Here is a 22,417-nt window from a genome sequence, read left to right as displayed (position 1 = left end):
GTATATTTATTAGAAACTTATTCACAGATTATGACTGCATAAATTTTCTGATGTCTTTTTCCACAGAATTCTATGGAAAAGAAACTTGGATACAACATGCTTTAGTAAAAAAATGTTATTACATGCTCAGTGTAAAAATGTTTAAGAACTTGTTTTGAAATTAAGCATATCTGAAGAAAGGTTATAATGTTTATGTTCAGACAATTCTATAGAAAAAATTGTGATATGTATGAGACAAGAATATGAAAAAAGTGGATTGTTTTGAGATTGATGTATGCACTTTCTAAGCAATGACACTTTTTATAGCACTTTACCCTCACCAGCAGTCATTTCTAGGAATCAGAAAATTCTCTTGCCACCTTATTTACTGCTAAATGAAGTTTTTATTTTTCCAACCTTTACTAGCATATGCAAATGAATAGCCACTCTGGGGTTAGTGCCTCTTGTGGAGAACAATAGAACAAGACTTTTGAGCACCTTCTCAATTTTTTGAACAGAAAGATGTGAATTGTTAGTTTATACCATGCCTTTACCTAAAACAAAGGCATTCCCCTAACTTCCTCTTTTTTTTTAACTAAACCTTTGATATGTAAATTTACTCCTAGACTTGAGTAGCTTGATATAGATAACTTTGTCATTCTACCCTGCTCCTCTTGTTTGGGAAATAAAGAGGTTTCAAGGTGAGAAGCAAACCAACTCCATGATTCTCTACTGACTGGCTTGGTTTATTAATTCTCTGTGGCTATCCTGCTTTAGAATAACTGGACCTGGGTTTAGATATACATTGTGTGGTGTGATCCTACAAATTGTAAATTGTATCTTACAGTATTTTTCTCAAACTATTTTGAATACCAGCAATGCTTAAAATTTCTATTTAATTTCATTTCCATAGACCCTAGTGTGCCTTTCATTTTTAAAATAACACGAGTTTATAAGTATCTATGTACTTATTTGTCAAGTTATTTGTGAGATTTGTTATGATTAAATATAAATATAACTAAAATAAAGACCATAGAAGTAAATTTTCACATAAAATATAACGCATATTTTCTTTTAACAGTATATACTAATTTTTTTAAATTCCCTAAACACAAGTCATGTTATATTAGAGTAGAAAGGTAAATATTATGTTATTGTAGTTTTATCTATACATCAAAGTGGTAAATGGATAAAGATAAAAAGCTCGCTTTCTGAGGAAAAATTATTTTTAACTTAAAGTCTAACTTGTGTTGCATTCAATATCTTTTACAGCTCCTTGATAAAATATGCAGCCAAATTTCAATATGTCAAAACAACTAGTAATATTTTATATGTATGTTTAAATATGTACCAGTGCCAATATGAGACAGTTTTCTTAAAAAGTCCTCAGATAAAACTGTTGACAACATTCTAAAATCCCAACCACTAAAACTAAAGCTGTTACTTTGATTAGTGTTCTACAGAGGTTATTCCTGGCTGTGCTCAGAAATCACTCCTAGAGGACTCATATATGAGATGCAGGGGATCAAATCAGGATTGGCCATCTGCAAGAGTTTCAAATACCCTCCCCAGTGTGATATTGCTTAGATTCCCTCCCTCTTAATTTTTGATGAGGTCCTCTTATCCTGGTAGGTAATATGGATTTTTAAATAAATAAAATTATTGGAAAGTTAGTGTAGAAAAATATATCAAACAGTTTAAATTGTTCATATAGAAAAAGAGAAAAATTTTTCCTGAGAGTATCAAAGAATGTTTTCTGAATAAACTTGTGTTGGGGCTGAGCCTAAAATATTAGAAAAGTGATTGGAGAAAAAATAGTTCATAATACATAAGAAAATAGCCATATAATTATATTTTCTTTTTAAATATTGGAAAATAACTCTAAGCATGCAAGCTACAAATAATAGTTTAACATGAGGTATCACCATTTGATCAAATAAAGTTTATTTAGTTTACAAGTTTATATAGTTGCAAAACAGTTATACAATAATATAATTTTATTATTTGCAGGCATTATGTTATTTATTTTTTAAAACTATTTAGCTATATAAATGGTACAAGTTAAGAAATTTAAGTTTCAAGGGAATTTTTCTAAAGTTGCAGTCTTATTTCATCAATGATTATTTTTATAAATAACAATATAGTCCAACAAAGCACCAATATGAATTACTTCTGAGAATGGAAGGAAAGAAGGTACAAAATAATGAAAGAAGGATGCTAGGAAGGTAAGAAGAAAGAATGAAAAGAGAAAAAAATAAAGCAGGAAAGAAAGAAGGAAGCAGGAAAAAGGGAAGAATGAAGAAAATAGGAAGGAAGGGAGGGAAGGAAGGAAGGAAGGAAGGAAGGAAGGAAGGAAGGAAGGAAGGAAGGAAGAAAGGAAGGAAGGAAGGAAGGAAGGAAGGAAGGAAGGAAGGAAGGAAGGAAGGAAGGAAGGAAGGAAGGAAGAAAAAGAAAAAGAAATAAAGAAAAGAAAGAAAGAAAGAAAGAAAGAAAGAAAGAAAGAAAGAAAGAAAGAAAGAAAGAAAGAAAGAAAGAAAGAAAGAAAGAAAGAAAGAAAGAAAGAAAGAAAGAAAGAAAGAAAAAGAAAGAAAGAAAGAAAGAAAGAAAGAAAGAAAGAAAGAAAGAAAGAAAGAAAGAAAGAAAGGTAAGGAAGGGAGGGAAGGAAGGAAGGAAAGAGAGAGAGAGTGAGGGAGGGAGGGAGGGAGGGAGGGAGGGAGAGAGAGAGAGAAAAAGAAAGAAAGAAAGAAAGAAGAAGAAAGAAAGAAAGAAAGAAAGAAAGAAAGAAAGAAAGAAAGAAAGAAAGAAAGAAAGAAAGAAAGAAAGAAAGAAAGAAAGAAAGAAGAAAGAAAGAAAAGAAGAAAGAAAGAAAGAAAGAAAGAAGAAAGAAAGAAAGAAAGAAAGAAAGAAAGAAAGAAGAAAGAAAGAAAGAAAGAAAGAAAGAAAGAAAGAAAAAAGAAAGAAAGAAAGAAAGAAAGAAAGAAAGAAAGAAAGGAAAGGAAAGGGAAGGAAAGGGAAGGAAGGAAGGAAGGAAGGAAGGAAGGAAGGAAGGAAGGAAGGAAGGAAGGAAGGAAGGAAGGAAGGAAAGAGAGAGAGTGAGGGAGGGAGGGAGGGAGGGAGGGAGAGAGAGAGAGAGAGAGAGAGAGAAAGAAAGAAAGAAAGAAAGAAAGAAAGAAAGAAACAATGAAAGAAAAAGAAGGAAAGACAGAAGAAAGAAAGAAAAAAGAAAGAACGAATGGAAGGAAAGAAAGAAAGAAAGAAAGAAAGAAAAGAAAGAAAAAGAAAGAAAGAAAGAAAGAAAGAAGAAAGAAAGAAAGAAAGAAAGAAAGAAAGAAAGAAAGAAAGAAGAAAGAAAGAAAGAAAGAAAGAAAGAAAGAAAGAAAAAAAAAGAAAGGAAGAAAGAAAGAAAGAAAGAAAGAAAGAAAGAAAGAAAGAAAGAAAGAAAGAAAGAAAGAAAGAAAGAAAGAAAGAAAGAAAGAAAGAAAGAAAGAAAGAAAGAAAGAAAGAAAGAAAGAAAGACAGGAAGAAAGAAAGAAAGACAGGAAGAAAGAAAGACAGGAAGAAAGAAAGACAGGAAGAAAGAAAGAAAGACAGGATGGAAGACAGAAAGACAGGATGGAAGGAAGAAAGAAAAGAAAGATAGGAAGACAGGATGGAAGGAAGAAGGAAATAAAGATAAAAAGAAAAAGACGAAGCCAAGTCAGAATATGGGGAAATTTTACGTATTTCTAGACTAGTTTACAGGTTCTGTTGATTTGGGGCATTTCTTATTTATTTACTCTGTTCCTTAATATTCCACATTGGAAAGAGGCCATTCTTTTTTTTTTTTTTTTTTTCTGTACATGTTGCAGCCAGTGATGTTTAGGCCTTATTCCTTGTTCTTTTCAGGGATTATTCCTGGTATGGTTGGCAAACCATAGTCTAATCTCAGTCATGTGCCATACATAACTATTACCATGGCCAGAAAGATATTCTATACCTGTCATCTAACTAATCTGATTCAGCATGAATTCTCAATATGCATTTATGTAGCAGAAAATTGCATTACATATTTTCTCATGCCTAAAATTATTCCATTCACATATATAGTCATATATATTATATATACTTTATATATAGAGAGAAAGAGAATGTGTGTGTGTGCGACACACAAACACACACACACACACACACCTTCTTTTGTGCAATTTGAAATCCTTAAGTAGATGAGGTCTGCCTTTTCTAATTCCCAGCTATAAAGTTGTCTCTACCCCAGGCATACAGGTTAAAAATCCTTTATATTCTCATGTTCTATTCATGAATATGACAATGATTTATGCCAAGAAGAAAATAGATGAAGACAATTGTTTCTACCACCCAGTTTTCAACTACCATTGAGCAACTAACGGTCAAATTCTATGAAAAGATGCCCACCATGAGAAAGGTTGCAGCAGAACAAATATTCTACCCAGGAGCAAAGGCTTTTTTTTTATAAAGGAATACAGAGCATTGCCTACAATTACCATTTTATTGGTACAGACCATGAAAAACTCAATGCTGAAAATATTAGCAAAATCAAGATCTTGAAAAGGAAGATGTGGGATGCATGCTGGGAACAGGGGTGGAGGGAGGACAACATTGGTGTTGGGAATGCCCCTCATTCATTGTCACTATGTGCCTTGAATATTACTGTGAAAGATTTTTAATTCACTTTTACCACAATAATAATAATAATAATAATAATAATAATAAATAGTCCAGTTTTAAGAAGAGCAGGGAACTTGGCTTAAAAGCATAGTGTCATCAGAATAGTCTCACTCTGTGAGATTTAAGAAAAATATAAGATATTATTATTATTATTATTATTATTATTATTGTACTAATGCCCAGAGACAATAGAGATGAGGGCTGGAAGGACCAGCCCACAGTATGAAGCTTACCCCAAAAAGTGGTGAGTGCAGTTAGATAAATAATACACTGACAACTATCATGACAATGGTAGTGAGTGAGAGAAATAAAATGCCTGATAAGGGACCTGGGGGGGCTTTGATGGTGGAAGATTGCACTGGTTAAGGGGGGTATTCTTTTCTATAACGGAAACCCAACTACAAATATCTTTGTAATCATGGTGCTTAAATAAAGATATTAATAAACAAAAAGAAACAACAACAAAGAAAAGCATGGCAGGCTGAGCTATAACACAGTGGTGCGGTGTTTGCCTTGCACACAACAACCCAGGACAAACCCAGGTTCAATCCCTGACATCCCATGTGGTCCCCCAAACCTGCCAGGAGCAATTTCTGAGCACAGAGCCAGAATTAACCTGTGAGCACCATTGGGTATGATCCAAATAACAAATAGAAAAAAAAAAAAGAATATATAAACAGTATAAACAAATGCTGAGCTTTTATCACTCAACCATTCTGTCTTGACTTCAGAGTTTAGACTATTTGCTTGAAGGGTGATTATTGGATTTTTATAAATTTTAATTGTTATTTTGCCTTTTGATTTGTTTGTTTTATAATTTTGGTATTTCTTTTTCTATGTTTCGATTTGTCTTTTTCCCTTTGAATGCTGGTTTTCTTTATTTATTTTTCCAAGTTTTTCTCTTGTGATTAAGTCAGAGTTAAATCAATCTGTATTAAAAATAAATCTCCGGGGGAAAAAAATCAAGATCTTGAGATCAAGATCTGCATAATACAAAATTACATAGAAGCCAAAGTTAAAAGAATTGAGGGGATGTTGTGTGGATTCGGTGAAAGGGAAGCAATCCTTGTAATCAGTCAATTCCTGGGCTTTGGAAAATCTTGTGAATGCATTAGAATGTACCCTTTCAGGTGCATTTAAACATAGAAAGCAGGCTATTTAAAAACAGTGCATTGAAACAAACTTGAAAGCCATTCTCAAGTCAGATACAAAATTTATCAACTACATAGCAAAAGGAACTTAAAAACAATTTTAGTCTAGATTAGTTTTCTACTATAGATGTAGTGCCTTAGAAATTTAGCTAAACAAGAAAATCCTCTGTACTACTGCTAAAAATATAGCTGTAATTATAAAAATAAAAATTTGGAAAAATGATAAAGAGAATTATTTTAAATAAGTAAATTTTAATAAAGAACAAGTTATATTTTGCTTAGTATTCCAAGACTAATTATTTGTAGGTGTTAGAGAGCTTTTAAATGTCCCTCTTCTGTAAGCTTTTTTTTCTTTTTTTCACACCAGGCAGCACTCAGAGGTTACTACTCCTGGCTCTAAGCTCAGAAATTGCTCCTGGCAGGCTCAGTGGGGGTGGTGGGGGCATATGGGATGCCAGGTTTAGAACCACCATCTTTCTGCATGCAAGACAAAACACGTTACCTCCATCCACCCCTCCAGCCCCCATGTAAAGTTTAATTTTTTTGTTTATTTGTTTAATTTTTTTGTTTATTTGTAAGCACAGTTCTTTTATATAGGAGCTTATCTATAGAGTTTAAGTACAGATCAAATATGAGCTTTTAGAAAATTAGATTTTGCTTTAAGCTCCTTCAGGCACTACATTAAATTCAAAGCAATTTTTGCAGTTGGAAATTTTTTACACTCACTCGCTAATAATTTCATTATTTTTCTAATATGATTTAAGTTCATGTTTTCTTTGGTTTTAATTAATATACTATTTATTAAAATATTTTGTATAACTCAGACTAATAATTATTGTTCCAATTTAATTTATAAAAATAATCAATAGATTAACTATAGTTGATATTACATTTATTTGAGAGCCAACAATATGACATCTGATTTTATATTATATGTTATTAGGTACTAACACACTGTAATAAACTATTTTTACCTTATGTTATCTTTCCTTAATGAGATAGCTAATTATTCAGATTAGTTTACATTTTGAATTACTCTTTAATGGATTATGTATTAATTTTAAGTATACATATAATATTTTAATAGCTTCTCTTGTAAATTAAAAAATCTATTCATGGGGTCAGAGCGGTGGCGCAAGCGGTAAGATGTCTGCCTTGAGCACGCTAGCCTAGGACAGACCGCTGTTCGATCCCCCATGTCCCATATGGTTCCCCAAGCCAGGAGCGATTTCTGTGTGCATAGTCAGGAGTAACCCCTGAGAGTCACCGGGTGTGGCCCCAAAACAAAACCAAATAAAAAATCTATTCAAAGTAGTCATTATTGTAGGTTATTTATAACAATACAGAATCCTTATTATCTCAGCATTTCATTGTTATCCCTTAAAAACTTACATCAAACTTCATTGATTAACTTTGCAACCTTTAATATTTTATTATACTGTTATACAAAATCTTTAATGCAAAGTTACTTTATAAGTTTACTTTGGTTTTTGTTTCATACTTGGTAGTGTTCAGGGGTTACTCCTTGCTTTGAAATTAGGAATCACTCCTGACAAGCTTCTGAGAACTGAGAACGAGATGGCTACATGCAAGGCAAGCGCACTAACTACTATCATCTCTCTTCCCTCAGATAATTAAATGTCTGCTTACCCATTATCATTTTGTATTTATAGGCTACTTTCCTATGTTTCTCCTCTCAAGAAATTTCTATTTCTTTAACTTAAAAAAATGCATCACCTATTTAGCATAGTTGATCAGAATAATTTGTTTCCAGATAAGTGAGAGCAAAGATACTGAAAATAAAATGGAAGAGAAAAAGAAAAGCAAAAAGGAAAAAAAGGTAGAGTAGCAAGTACATTTGTGAAAATTATTGTAACTCCAATCGGTTATTAATACAATGGAGGAAAGTTTAGAAGCTCTTGTAAGATGTATGTACATTTTATTAAGTTGGGTGCTCCTTTAGGGATGACAGTGTCAAACAAAGGAAATTGTCTATAATTTCAAAGCATGATTTCTGATACACAACTATTAGGGGCATGCACTCAGTTGCCTGGAAGAAGAAGGTATGTTGAAGAATGAACAGGGTGCCTGCACTTGCTCCAAAGAGTATTGGTGATATCAGTCCTCAAACTGGGGTCAGAAGTAGGGTCAGATCAGTGTCCCCAAAAGGAATTGTAGAGGGTCACAGATGAGACTGGGTCTTTGGGAAAATGTTGCTTCTGGGTTATGAAGTAGCAAGAGTGGTGTCGGAAGGATGTGAGCTTTCTGCTGATTGGGCCAGTGAAGGTATAATCTTTCACAGCTTGGTTTACATCTGCCAGGCTTCCAGAAAGAAGATAGGTTGGGGAGAAGAGCCTATAGAACCAAGGTATTTTTTTTATTTCATTGCATATGTAAAAAGATTTTTGATCTTCTGAAGATGTTTACTAATTTTATTGAGAATAAATTCTGCTTTTAAAATATTATATAACTTGTAATTGAAAAAATTAAATTCAGATATAATTAAGTCTTTAAATTCAACATATTATACTGAGCCATAATCAAATTCTTTTCATATGTTATTATTTAATTTATGCATAAATAAACATTGCAACTTATTAGTTTTGATTTTTGAAATCTATTTTACTGTATTTCACTGTAATAATATATTAATTACATATACACAATAAAGTTTTATTAGAACTAGAGTATCATATATACTGTACAGTCAACTGTGCTAATGTACAAATACATTTTGAAATGTTTTAAAATTTACATCATACACAGACTCTTGGTAGTTGTAGTAATGTTGCCAGGTTTATGTCGAACAATTGATATGTTAAGAACTCAAAATAAAATAGAAAAATGGCATATATCAATGGAACACTTATAAATGATGCATTATTCACAATATTCTTATTCTCATAAACTAGAATCTCATTTTTTCTAAATATTGTGGCACTATAGGTTTCATGAATAATATATAATAATTTATAAAAGTTTCTCTGATTGGATGTCTGAACTCATTTAAAATATTGTTTCTATTTAAACCTGTATACATTCCAGATGTTTTTATTACCAAAGATCAGAATCTATTCTTCTTACATATTATTTTAATTCACATATTTATTTCATAATAGTAGGAAAATCAGTTTGGTAACTAACATGTCACTCTCCTACATCTTTTTCTTTTTAACATATTGCTAGTAACAGAGTAATTATATATAAAGATATTTTTGAATCAAGGAGAATGGCACAAAATTATTGTATTTCTACAACCAACATCCCTTAACTGAAAATCTACCTAGATAACTGTGTATAGCTTGTGCAAATGAGAAAGTATAGAAAAGTATTATTCAAAGTGTCAAATGGAAAGGATGGTGCATGGTGGTAGTAGGGTAAAAATCTCAACTTTAATTGGGGAACTATTCTGATATAATCTTTTTCTAGGGATACTTACTTTTTTCTTTTTTCTGAAAAGGGAGCAGTACATTTAAAAAATTAGAAATCTCTGGAGTGCATGTGCTTCATTAATTTGACAATTGATATCTGCCTGATTCATAAGACAAATTATTTGGGACTGTAGTTTATACATGAGGTTTATAAAAATGTTTAGAGAAATCTATGTTTTTTGCTTAATAGTAAAAGCAGCAAGTTTACTATTATATTATTAAACTATCAATAAATAAACACTTTCAATCAACTGTATATATAGAAATCAAGATTTTAAACAGCAGAATTTTTGGGATGGTGGGTGAATTCATTATCTATGAAATATGATTTCTTGAATATGTATTGTTTAATTGAATTGAATATATATGTATATACCTAGTACTATGAACTTTAAAGTATATTTATTTTCTTGCATTCATAATTTGTATGTAATTTGTAACACTTTCACATGTTCTTCAGGCTTTAGACTTTCTCCTTTCCCTTGTATTGAGACGATGAGAAAAAGCAAGTTTTCCGTGACTGTAAAGGAACTAATCTAATTCCTAAAAGTTTTACTCTCATTATCTCATCTAATACTGAATCAGCCCAGAAATGGACTACCTCAATCATTACACTGGGTGGACAAATTTTGACATTGTAGGAGAAAAGAAACATTCAGGATCTGGTAATTTGTACATCATTACCTTCTCAACATACTTCAGGTTAACTCCAAATAAAAATGTATTTTCATGAAAATTCACTATAAAAATATGGCATAACTGTCCTAAGATTGAGAAATGGTTAAAGTGCTTTCAGGGATGAAGAAATATCTTCCATAGAACAAAGCATTTTTAAAAATAGACTTATGTAATTAAAGTTGATAATGTACATATAGCTTTCTTGCCCTGTAAGTGTAAATTGATCTGTTGATTTCTGCCCATGAAATATATAATCATATATATTTTCACATTTAGATTTTTGGAAAAATAAAATTTTATTGTTCCTACTTGAAATATTAGACTATATATCAAAGTCAAAATTATTTTCTACTTATAACCAGTTGTGTGGGAGGGAACTCAAAGCTATTTAAAAACTGACATTGTTTTTTCAGAAACTTTAAATTAATTAGATTTTCATTTTGCACTGACTTTGAATATCATTTTCTTATTTTTCTAACAAAAGCAGAATTGATGCAAGAAAAAGGGAGACATATAGAATTATTACTGGATGCATAGTTTATAAAATTGAAACTAGCTTAATCTTTAAATAAAGAAATAGTTTTTGTATAAATGATTATTTTTAAAACTTATGCCTTATAATTTCTTGTTATAATAGCAGATATGTTATTTCAGAGAAAATCAAAGTCTAAAGACCTATTCAAAACTAAGTATGAGGGTTTTATATTTTTATTGAAAAATTATATATTTCTAAAATTATGAGTTATTTCTATTCACCTGGAATACTCAGTTATACTTGATCTACTTCTACAAGTAGGAGATTGTCATAGCCAGGATTACCAGTAGGGAAGAGCATCACTTTAGAAATCAAGATTTTATTGTTTCTTTGTTTTGTTTCTTTGGGCCACACCTGGTGAGACTCAGATGTTACTCCTGGCTTTGCACTCAGAAATCGCTCCTGACTTGGGGAAACATACGGGACTCCAGGGTACCAAACTGCAGTCCTTCTGAGGTTAAAAGTGCAAGACAAAAGCCCTACCGCTTGTGCCGCTGCTTCGGCCCTAGAAATCAAGATTTTAAACAACAAAAGTCATGAGATGGGGGGAGTGGCTAAGTCATTATCTATAAAATGTTATTTTTTGCACAATAATTGAGACCTCAAACCTCACCAGAAGTGATCTCAAAGAAAGAATAAAGAAATGATTCCTGAGAACAACCAGGTATGGCTCCCAAACAAAACATACATAAATTATTTTGACTCTTGATGAATAATGCATTCCGATGTTTATTGCAGCATTTCTTTTATGTTATCTTATAAAAACAAGTATCTATCAACATATGGAAATTTATTTTTGTATGCTTTATGCAAATAGTGTTAGTATACATTAGGCAGTGTATCTTGTCTTTTGCTTTGCTTTTATTTCTACCATTTAACAATTTTAAATAAGCTATATGAGAAAGAATATCTATACATTTTTGCTGTTTTTCTAGGCGTCCACACCCAGAAACTCCCAGAGGTCACTTCTGAATCTGCACTTAGAATTTACTCCTGGCAGGCTGGTGGGACCATATGTGATTCTAGGGATCAAACTCAGGTTGGCCACATGTAAGGCAAACGCTCAACACATTGTGCCATTACTTCCATCCCAAGAATGTCTACAAAATTTGTTTACTTTATGTCCTTTTATTTTCCTTCACATAAGCCTTAACATAAATTCTAATTCATCAATAATTTGAATTACTGAATTGTTCATTGACAAAGCTCAACATGTAGTCATGGTCATACTGAACATACTGAAATGAAAATAAATTATATTACTCATTGCTTCTTTTTCTAATTTTATTATTTTAGTGAAACTAGATTTTTTTATTCAATTAAATGTACTTAGAGTAATGTGAAGAAATATAAAAGGGGAAACACATGCTCGAAAGATAACACAGGATTATCCCAGAGTGGAAAAAGCAAGCAAAGGGACAGAGAATAGCAAGTAAGATAGGTGTTTAAGGGAGAATATCGGTTTGTAAAGCAAGACAATATTTGTTACTATTAAAACTAAAAAAATGTTTTCCTACATATAGTACACAGACTAATAAGTGGAAAAATTTAAAAATATACATGCTTATACAATATATATATGTATTAAGAAACTAAGCCATTGATGTTAAAATAGATATTTCAAGTATCAAAGATGCTTGTAGATGATGTATTTAACAATTTATTTTGTTTACATTATAGTACTTGTTAAATTTCTGATGAAAGAAGTTCCATTTTTGTCAGTTTGGGTCAATGGCATATACAAATATCAAATTTCAATGGAATTTGATCTTACCTGGATTTTCCTTTTGCCTGAGTAACAGATCCCGGATGATCTGACTACTAATGAAACAGGTCAGAGATTAAGGGCTGTTTTAGCACAGACAGTGTGCCACTTACCTTCTCACAATCTCATTGTATTGTCTTCTTTGTTTAAAGGCATTTTTTTAAAATTTGAGGACACTACTTCCTATTACCTAGTAACAGTTGTGATACAACCAACCTTTGTTTCATAAAATCAAAAGATCAAACCTTTCGAAAGGTTACATGCAGGCACTTTATCCAGTTAGGAATTATGTGCAATATATCTTAAGAACATTGTATATTAGTATTATTAGGAAACCAGCAAAATGTCATCTTAAAACTATTTTAAATGCTATAAATAAAATTACTACTTATGAAACATTAAGGGTAAGAGTTTTTAGAATATAAATGATAAAAAGGGACATAAATTGCCAACTTAATTCCTAAAAAGATGGAACTCATAAGTAGTATGGGGTTAAAGTAAAAAATAATTACTTTTTCTATGTGAGTGCTTTTGCACACCCACTGATGCTCATCACTTTCTCCTGGTTTCCTACTCAGGGATAAACTTGGTAGGGGTTGGAGGACCATGCGTTGTACTGGGAATTGAACCTGGTTGTTTATATGCAAGGCAATTATGTGGTTTATATATCATACTATGTTTCTAGTCCATAATATTTAATCAATAATAAGAATTATTGATGTCTAGATATTAAAGTCTTTAAAGATTGCAATGCAAATGGAATATACTATTATGTATTTTCTTTGTTGGAGGGGAACATACCTGGTGACGCTCAGGAGTTACTCCTGGGTCTCTGCTCAGAAATCTCTTCTAGCTCAGAGAACCATATGGGATGCCGGGGATCAAACCACATCTGTCCTGGGTCAGCCACGTGCAAAGCAAACAACTTACGCTGCTGCACTACCGCTCTGGTCCCTATTATGTATTTTCTAAATAAATTATATTTATTAAATTTACTAAGTTGCTCTATGTTGTTATATATAATAAACTAATTTAATAATCAAATTATTTAAGAAAATTAATGACATTTTACTTATAATATTTATATATGGGGCAAGTGAAGTACAGTGGAAAAGGCACTCATCTTGCATAAGACTGCCCTGGTTTCAATCCGCAGCATGACTTAAGCGTCTCTTAAGCACTGCCAGGAGTGAATCTGAATACAAAATTAAGAGTAAGCCCTGAGAATCTCTGGATGTGCTCCCCACAAAATAAAAATAATGCATTAATAAAATAAAGTAAAAATTAAAAGTATATTGAGAAAAACTCAACATTTAAAGACATATAAATTATAATTATATAATAAAGTCCCTTGTATCACTTAAAACTTATATTTATAAATGTGTCAGGAAATAAAATGAGCATAAATCTTAGTCTAACTTGGCTGAGTTCAAAAGTATTATATTATTGATAAAATTTGTAGATAATACCATACCATATCATTCAAGAGTATTATATTATTGATAAAATTTGTAAAGAATACCATACTCTACTAATTCAATATATCCTTAACAAAAAATATTAAACACTTTAGCAGACTTCAACACATAAATATCTGGAAGCAGAATAAAACATTTGTTTGTTTCTGGTCAAATATTTTTCAGTTAATACATATGAAAACATTCCCTAAAACTATTGGATCCATACTAATTTGTCTCACAGGAGCCCTTTTTTGTGTTTGGTGCAATGTTAAATCACTCTTTCTTATATTTTAGTTACAATGAAATTTAGTACTACCTTAAAGTACATCTATTTGTCTTGCCAAACATGTCTTCATAGTCATTAGATAGATTTAAATAACAATAAAGGCAAGTTGAACATAACTTTTCTAAAATTAGTAAGACCTCGAACATTTATTGCATTTTTTAGAATAACCAAAAACGTGGAGGCCTTGTTGAAAACTGCCTTTGTATCTATGTCAGCAGATGTGCCATACTGAGCTATATGTAATAATATCTTTATGACTCTTGTTATATGTAAAATTTGAACAATATAGCAAGAGTTATTTGTCAGATAATTAGATTTTTTATTAATATAAATGATGTGCTTATTTTTCTTGAAGACTGAGCAGTGAAAATGAGAATGGCATGTTTCATATGTGTAATTTAATAGCTACTAATTGGGGCCGGAGAGATAATATAAAAGTAGAGCATTTTTCTTGCAGGCAGAAGAACCGTGGTTCAAATCCCAGCATCCTAAATGGTCCCCCGAGTTTGCCATGAGTGATTTCTGAGTGTAGAGCCAGAAGTAATCCCTGACCACTGCCGGGTGTGACCCCAAAACAAACAAACAAACAAACAAACAAAAGCTAAGTAAAGCTGCCTCTCTTACTTTGTTTTTTTTTTCAAGGTAAGATTAAGTTTATCATGAAACTCTAAGCACTATAAAGTTGATTGTAATGCTCTAATAATTTTTATGGTAGGGTTATATAAAAAGAAAAGCTGAGTATGGAAAAGTATGTCTGTACTGGATCTCTATTAGGGATAATATTGATTTTAAATTACTTGTAGCATTTTGGACAATATTGTAACAGAATCTTAGCTATGTTCCACAGAGTGACATCCTATATAGGCTTTTCATTTCAGCTTCTGTTCATTTATAAAATGAAGTTATCACAATCCAATATGTTTTCTGATTGAAAAGCTGTTCACCATCCTCATTGCTATTGTGTGTGCTTTTCTTTAAGCCATACCTTGAATTGCTCAGAATTTATTGCTAGTTAGATACCTAGGAATGCTCAACAAACTCTTTTGTTATTTGACCTTATTATTATATCTTTATTTCAAATTTATTTTTAAAATCATTTTTATTTTGACCACAGTGGATTACAAATCTTTCACAGTAATATTTTAGTTACATAGTGACTTTGAATCAGGGGCATTCCCACCACCAATACTGTCCTCCCTCCACCCTGTTCCCAGCATGCATCCCATCCCCTTCCTTTGCCCCCTGGGCTGCTAGTATGCTGTGTCTAGCTTGTTGTAGATTGGGTATCGATTTTATTGTTGTTGGCTTTGGATTTGGTGTTTAAGTTTGATTATTTTTATTTTTACTATTTAAATTCTTAAATTATACTGCTGAGATTGAGAACCCAAATAGACACTGTGGTCTTCAAGCCTGCTGTGCTGGGTCCATGATACCTATAATCAGCCTTATTCAGATATTCTTGCTATTTTCCATCTGACTTTCTCTTTTATTTTGTTTTGTTTTCGTTTGTTTTTAGGGTTACACCCGGCAGTGCACATGGGTTACTCCTGGTTCTATGCTCAGAAATAGCCCGACAGCTCAGGGGACCATATGGGATGCGGGATTCGAACCACTGTCCTACATGCAAGGCAAACATTCTACCTCCATGCTATCTCTCTGGCCCCCCATCTGACTTTCTATAAATAAAATTACATAAAACCGTGACACATATTTCATTAATTTATGTAATATGATTTATTAGCTTATGGAAGAGCAATTAAGTCACCAAATAATTATGATTTATTTGTTGCTTTCTCTTTTTTTGTTGTATGTTAGCATTGTTTCAGAATGCACACTACCAGGATTGTTAAATCTTCTTGAAAACTTGGACTATGCTTACCTTTGATTTCTTCTGAAGTCATCATCTATTGTAATTCAAAGAGTTTTTTATATTTCCTTTAAATTAGTACTTTTTTCTCCATGCCATTTTTGATGATTTTTTCAGATTTTAGTTATATATTTTAATGATTCCTTTGTATTAGAACTTAAGTAGATCAGTTATACTATTTTAATATGATGGTTATTTAATCACCTAATACTAATTTTAAATAATTCTATCTGATTTAATTAGCAGCAGGGATAACTTAAAACATAATATTCCCAATTTTACATTTTAAATTTTTGAGATTGTTTCCATTCATTATATTCACATACTATCCCCCCAGAGACTCCTGAGTGCCGGCTGGGGAGGCTTGAGTGAGTTTCTGACTTTTTGCTTGGTGTTTGGGCCTGCCCCTCCCCCCAGAGACTCCTGAGTGCCAGCTGGGGAGGCATGAGTGAGTTTCTCTCCTTTTGCTTGGCGTTTGGGCCTGCCACTCCCCTCAGAGACTCCTGAGTGCCGGCTGGGGAGGCGTGAGTGAGTTTCTGACTTTTTGCTCTGCTTGGGGCCTGCCCCTCCCCCCAGGGTGGTGCCTAGAAAGACAAGTTGAGCGACCCGATATAGACGGGGGAGATAGGGCCAACCATCTAGACTCGCAGGTGACCTAGAACAGTCCACCCCCCTGGACCCTGGAGCGGACCAGGGACTTCCCAAGGGCGTAGACAGAGCCTGAAGAGTCGAACTGAGGGAACTCCTTCAAGGGAGGATTGGAGGGGGCGGAGCTCCATTGAATCCCAGAGAAAGGAGGGTGGATTGAGTGCTAGGCTCAACTGCGCCAGTAACCATTGTGGCCAGGAGTGGAACTGCACCGCTGACAGAAATAAGGAGCAGAAAGGGGACAAAACCCACTGCAGGAAGGTTGAACTCTAGGGAGCAAAGGGGAGGAGAAAGGGCTAGGTTCAACAAACTCACCCAACAGGCTCCTCTAGAAAAACCTTCAGGAAGGAGACCAAAGCAGGCCGAAATTAGAAGCCATAGCACTCCAAAACATACCATTAAATACAAAGAATTATGCGTAAATCAAGGAGATCTCTTATAACTGGAGACAACATGACAAGCCATATCAAGTTTCCAAGTCCACCAAAACGCACAGATCCATGGGAAGAAGACCTAAAAGCGGTCATGAGGAAGGAAATGCAGGAATTACTAAACGGAATGAAAGAAACCCTAGCAACCGAGTATAAGAAATACATGGACGAACGACTCAGCCAAATTAAAGAAGAAATCTTAAAGAACATGAGAGATTCCATACAAAAAGAAGTGAAGGATTTAAAAGACAAAATAACAAGCCTTACGAGTAGAACCACAGAGTTGGAGAAGCACATCGATGAACTCGAAGGAAAACTGCAATATAAAAATGATCAAAAAACCAACAAAGAAATAAAAGGCAAAGCACTGGAAGGAAAAATCCAATATCTAATGAACAAGGACAAAAGAAACAATCTAAGAATTGTGGGTATACCAGAAGGGGAGGAAATAGGGAAGGGGGAAGAACAAGTAGTCAGGGAGATAATAACAGAGAACTTTTCCACCCTCTGGAAAGACAATTTAGGACAAATCCAAGAAGTCAAGAGAGTCCCTAATAAAATAGACCCTAATAAACCTACACCAAGACACATAATAATCCAAATGGCGAAAAACAAAGAGAAAGAGGAACTCCTGAAAGCAATAAGGGAGAAAAAAAACCTCAAGTACAAAGGAAAGGACATAAGAATCAAACCAGATCTCCCACTTGAAATAATTCAAGCAAGAAGACAGTGGAATGATGTATTTAAACGACTGAGTGAAAGAAATTTCCAACCCAGGGTCCAATACCCAGCAAAACTATCATTCATATGGGAGGGCAGACTAAAAACATTCACAAATATGAACGAACTTGAACTATTTGTGCAAACTAAGCCGATCCTAAGCAACTTACTCAGAGACGAATTACACAATCCAAACCCCCGATTGTAACATCAACCATGCCACACAATACAACTGCACAACAGTCCTCTCTATCAATAATTTCCCTAAATGTTAATGGACTAAACTCTCCAATTAAAAGACACATAGTAGAGAACTGGGTTAGGAAAAATAAACCGGACTTCTGCTGTCTGCAAGAAACACACCTACAGTTACAGGATAAGCACAGGCTTAGAATTAAAGGATGGAAAGTAATTATTCAGGCCAATGAAAAACAAAAAAGAGCAGGGACAGCCATTCTTATATCAGACCAAATTGTATTCAACCTCAAGAAAGTGATCAGAGACAAAGAGGGGCACTACTTACTGATCAGGGGAACATTAGATCAAGAAATGCTAACCCTGGTCAATATCTATGCACCTAATGTAAAGTCACCAAAATATGTGAGGCAACTACTAACAAACCTGGAGAAGCACATGAAGGGAATTGTGATAATAGTAGGGGACCTCAATACTCCACTATCACCACTGGACAGATCCTCCAAACAGAAAAATAGTAAAGAAATAAGAGCTCTAAATGAAAAATTAGAAGAATTAGGGCTAATAGACTTATATAGAGCCCTCCATCCCCAGAAAGTAGAATACACATTCTTCTCAAACCCACATGGAACCTTCTCCAGAATAGATCATGTCTTAGGATACAAAGCTAACCTATATAAGACCACAAAGGTAAGGATCATTAGAAGTACCCTTTCAGATCACTATGCAACAGAGCTTATAATTGATGTCAAGAAGAAGCAATGGAGGAAAACTAATACCTGGAGATTGAACAACATACTGCTTAACAACAGCTGGATCAAAAAACAACTCAAGGAGGAAATAAAAAGATTCCTTGAGACGAATGACAATGAAGAGACAACATGTCAGAATTTATGGGATACAGCAAAAACAGTACTTAGGGGGAAACTCATAGCATTACAGGCCTATGTTAAGAAACAGGAAAATAACAAAACCAACAGTTTAAAAGATCACCTCAAAGAATTGGAACAACAGCAACAGAGAAATCCAACCACAACCAGAAGTCAAGAAATCATAAAAACCAGAGCAGAAATAAACAACATAGAGACTAAGAAAACAATACAAAAAATCAATGAGACCAGGAGTTGGTTTTTCGAAAAAATAAATAAGATAGACAAACCATTGGCAAAACTTACCAAAAAAAAGAGGGAAAACACCCAAATCACTAGGATCACGAATGAAAGGGGAGAGATTACAACAGAACCCCAAGAAATACAACATATCATGAGATCATATTATGAACAACTATATTCAACTAGGCTAGAGAACCCACCAGAAATCGACAGATTCTTGGACAAACACCCTCTTCCAAGACTGGAAAAGGAAGACCTAGAAACTCTAAACAGTCTAATCACTTCAGAGGAAATTGAAGATGTAATTAAAAGACTCCCTAAGAACAAATGCCCAGGCCCAGATGGATTTACAGGTGAATTCTATCAAACATTTCAAGAAGACTTATTACCACTGTTCCATAGGCTTTTCAAAACCATAGAAAAAACAGGAATCCTCCCCAACTCCTTTTATGAGGCTAATATCACACTCATTCCTAAAGAAGGCAAAGACACCACCAAAAAAGAAAACAACAGACCAATCTCACTAATGAACATTGATGCAAAGATACTTAACAAAATCTTAGCAAACCGAATCCAACGCCTCATCAAAAAGATCATACATCACGATCAAGTGGGATTCATCCCAGGAATGCAAGGTTGGTTCAACATACGCAAATCAATCAACATTATACACCACATCAACAACATGAAGGACAAAACCACATGATCATATCAATCGATGCAGAGAAGGCGTTTGACAAAATCCAACATCCGTTCATGTTAAAGACACTCAGCAAAATAGGGCTAGAAGGCACCTTCCTTAAGATAGTTACAGCTATTTATGAAAAGCCTACAGCCAACATTATACTTAATGGCGAGAAACTAGAAGCATTCCCACTAAGGTCAGGAACTAGGCAAGGCTGTCCACTCTCTCCGCTCTTATTCAATATAACCTTAGAAGTCCTAGCAATAGCAATCCGACAAGAGAATGGAATCAAAGGAATTCAAGTAGGGAAAGAGGAACACAAGCTAGCTCTATTTGCTGATGATATGATGATATACATCAAAAACCCTAAAGAATCCACAGAAAAACTCCTAGAAACAATCAACCAATACAGTAAAGTGGCTGGATACAAAGTCAATATACAAAAGACAGTAGCGTTTTTATATACAAACAATGAAGTTGAGGAGAGAGAGATTAAAAATACAATTCCATTTAAGATAGTATCAAAAAATATCAAATACCTAGGAATCAATCTTACAAGAGAAGTGAAAGATATATACCAGGGAAACTTCAAAACACTTCAGAAAGAAATTGAAGATGATCTAAAGAAATGGAAGAACATCCCATCCTCATGGATAGGTAGAATTAACATAGTCAAAATGACTATTTTCCCCAAACTGCTATATAGATTTAATGCAATCCCTATCCAAATCCAGACACAATTCTTTAAAGAAATAGAACAATCAATTATAAAATTCATTTGGAACCATAAAAGACCCAGGATAGCTAAACACATTCTGAAAAATGAGAAGTTGGGAGGCATCTCCTTACCTAACTTGAAACTATACTATAAAGCCATAGTAATAAAAACAGCATGGTACTGGAACAGAGACAGGACCTCAGACCAGTGGATTAGAACAGAATTCCCAGACATAAACCCCCAGATATATAGCCAACTAATATTTGATAAAAGAGGCAAGAATATGAAATGGAACAAAGAAATACAAAGCGCTCAGAAACCTGAGCCCTTCAAAACCAAACGAAGCCATAAAAAAATATGCCTATTTTCAGCATATTTGATTTTTGATTGGGAAGAGGACATATTAGGTGATGGGTATTCCCCTGATTCAATGTGAATATGTACCCAAAATACTACAGTGAAAGATATGTAAGCCATTATGAAAAAAAAATTGTGTTTTTAATCAGAAACTTTCTTTGACTTACATGTATTATTATTATATCAATTATATTATATGTTATGTTATGTCACTATATTATGTTATATTAGTTTACCTCATTATGTTAATCAATTTTGTCCTTTAAATAAATTCTTACTTTAAAAAAAACAAAACAAAAAAAAACAACTTTAGTTTGCCCTGAAGAAAAAAAAATAAAATAAAATAAATAAAAGATAAGATAAGGCCTCCCAATTCTTACCACAGGCTGTGTTCTTTACACTGGCTGTATAGAAAGAGGAGGTACAATAAAGGCACCCCATATACACCTCAACACAGGCCCCTTGCCGGGTATGTATTGTGAATTGGGGTACAAAAAAAAATAATATTTATCTTCATGTAGTCCCCCTATTACTTTTATAGAGCAAGTTTTTTGATTTATAGAATTTTTTTCTTTCATATCTAATTCTTTTGGCATCTATCATAAAAAGATTGAAAAAATTCTAGAGTTTTTCTTGGATATATTTACATTTTATGAATATTTAAAGGGTAATTATACTTATTAGATAATCATAAGTTAATTATTTTTACTTTGGACATAGTAAATATATTAATTTTATGCTTTAATAAATTTTGAGATGAGGCACACTAAGAACGAGCTCTAAATACAAAATTTGTCTAAAAGATATTTATCTTTGTGTGCAACTTAAATAGAAAGTGCGGCTTTACATATTTTTTTTCTTTTTCATATTTATTGCTATTGGTGTCCACTAAGCTTCCTTGCTTTGCAGGTAGATGTTTCTCATTAAACACCATATTTTTTCTATTAGAGGCCTAAATAATTAATTATAGCTATTTTAAATTAAATTTAATCCCGAAATCTTAGTCAAATGCAAACAAATGTTGTCTAATGTTTGCTTTGCCTATTGGACTATATTTTAATTTATATAATAATTTTTAGTTGACCAATGTACATGCTGTTTCAGAAAATATGTATAGATTTAGTGTAAAAAAATGTTAATTTACTTTTAAACATTTTATTTTTCTGAAGTAAAATAGCTTATAATTGTTACACTTGTCTTGTTAATGGACAACCCAGCATAAAATACGGTTCCCTGAGCCTCAAGAGAAATAAGATCTCTGAGCAGAGAGACAGGAGTAGGCCTTGGGCACTACTGGTTGTGTCTCATTGTCCACCAAAGGATAGAAAAAAGAGAAAAATCCTCCACAGTTTCACTAGTATACTGCATACAATACCAGTTATTAAGGTAAATAAAAATTGAATGTGAGAATATGTTAATCTCCATAGATTAGGATTATGTTTAATAGCTATATTTTAAATTCAAAGATTTTATTTTCTCTTATATTCTTATTTCTCTCCTCTTGTTTTTGTATTACCCAGAATCTTGAATTCTTTATAATCACTACAGTAGCATAGTAGCATAGTCACTACTATAATGAAATGGGTAAGTTATGGCAGAAACAGTGTTTTATATTTTTCCAATAAAATAAAGTATGTTAGTGTTCTATGCCTCAGACTTTCTCAAACATTTACATGTATTAGTTATTCTTCCATATAAGTAGAATTTAAACTTGGA

At 33.0% G+C, this 22,417-nt stretch overlaps 1 non-coding gene across 1 annotated transcript; it reads left to right on the top strand.

Annotated features, from left to right (window-relative positions):
• Nucleotides 1-21,064: 21,064 nt before the first annotated feature.
• LOC125997794 (small nucleolar RNA SNORA51) lies at nucleotides 21,065-21,197 on the top strand. Its single transcript, XR_007491812.1, has one exon. It is a non-coding gene; the product is annotated as a small nucleolar RNA SNORA51 (small nucleolar RNA).
• Nucleotides 21,198-22,417: the final 1,220 nt, after the last annotated feature.

The sequence above is a fragment of the Suncus etruscus genome, chromosome 19, assembly GCF_024139225.1.
Source record: "Suncus etruscus isolate mSunEtr1 chromosome 19, mSunEtr1.pri.cur, whole genome shotgun sequence".
Classification (NCBI taxonomy): Eukaryota; Metazoa; Chordata; class Mammalia; order Eulipotyphla; family Soricidae; genus Suncus; species Suncus etruscus.
This window is presented reverse-complemented; position numbering and strand designations above follow the sequence as displayed.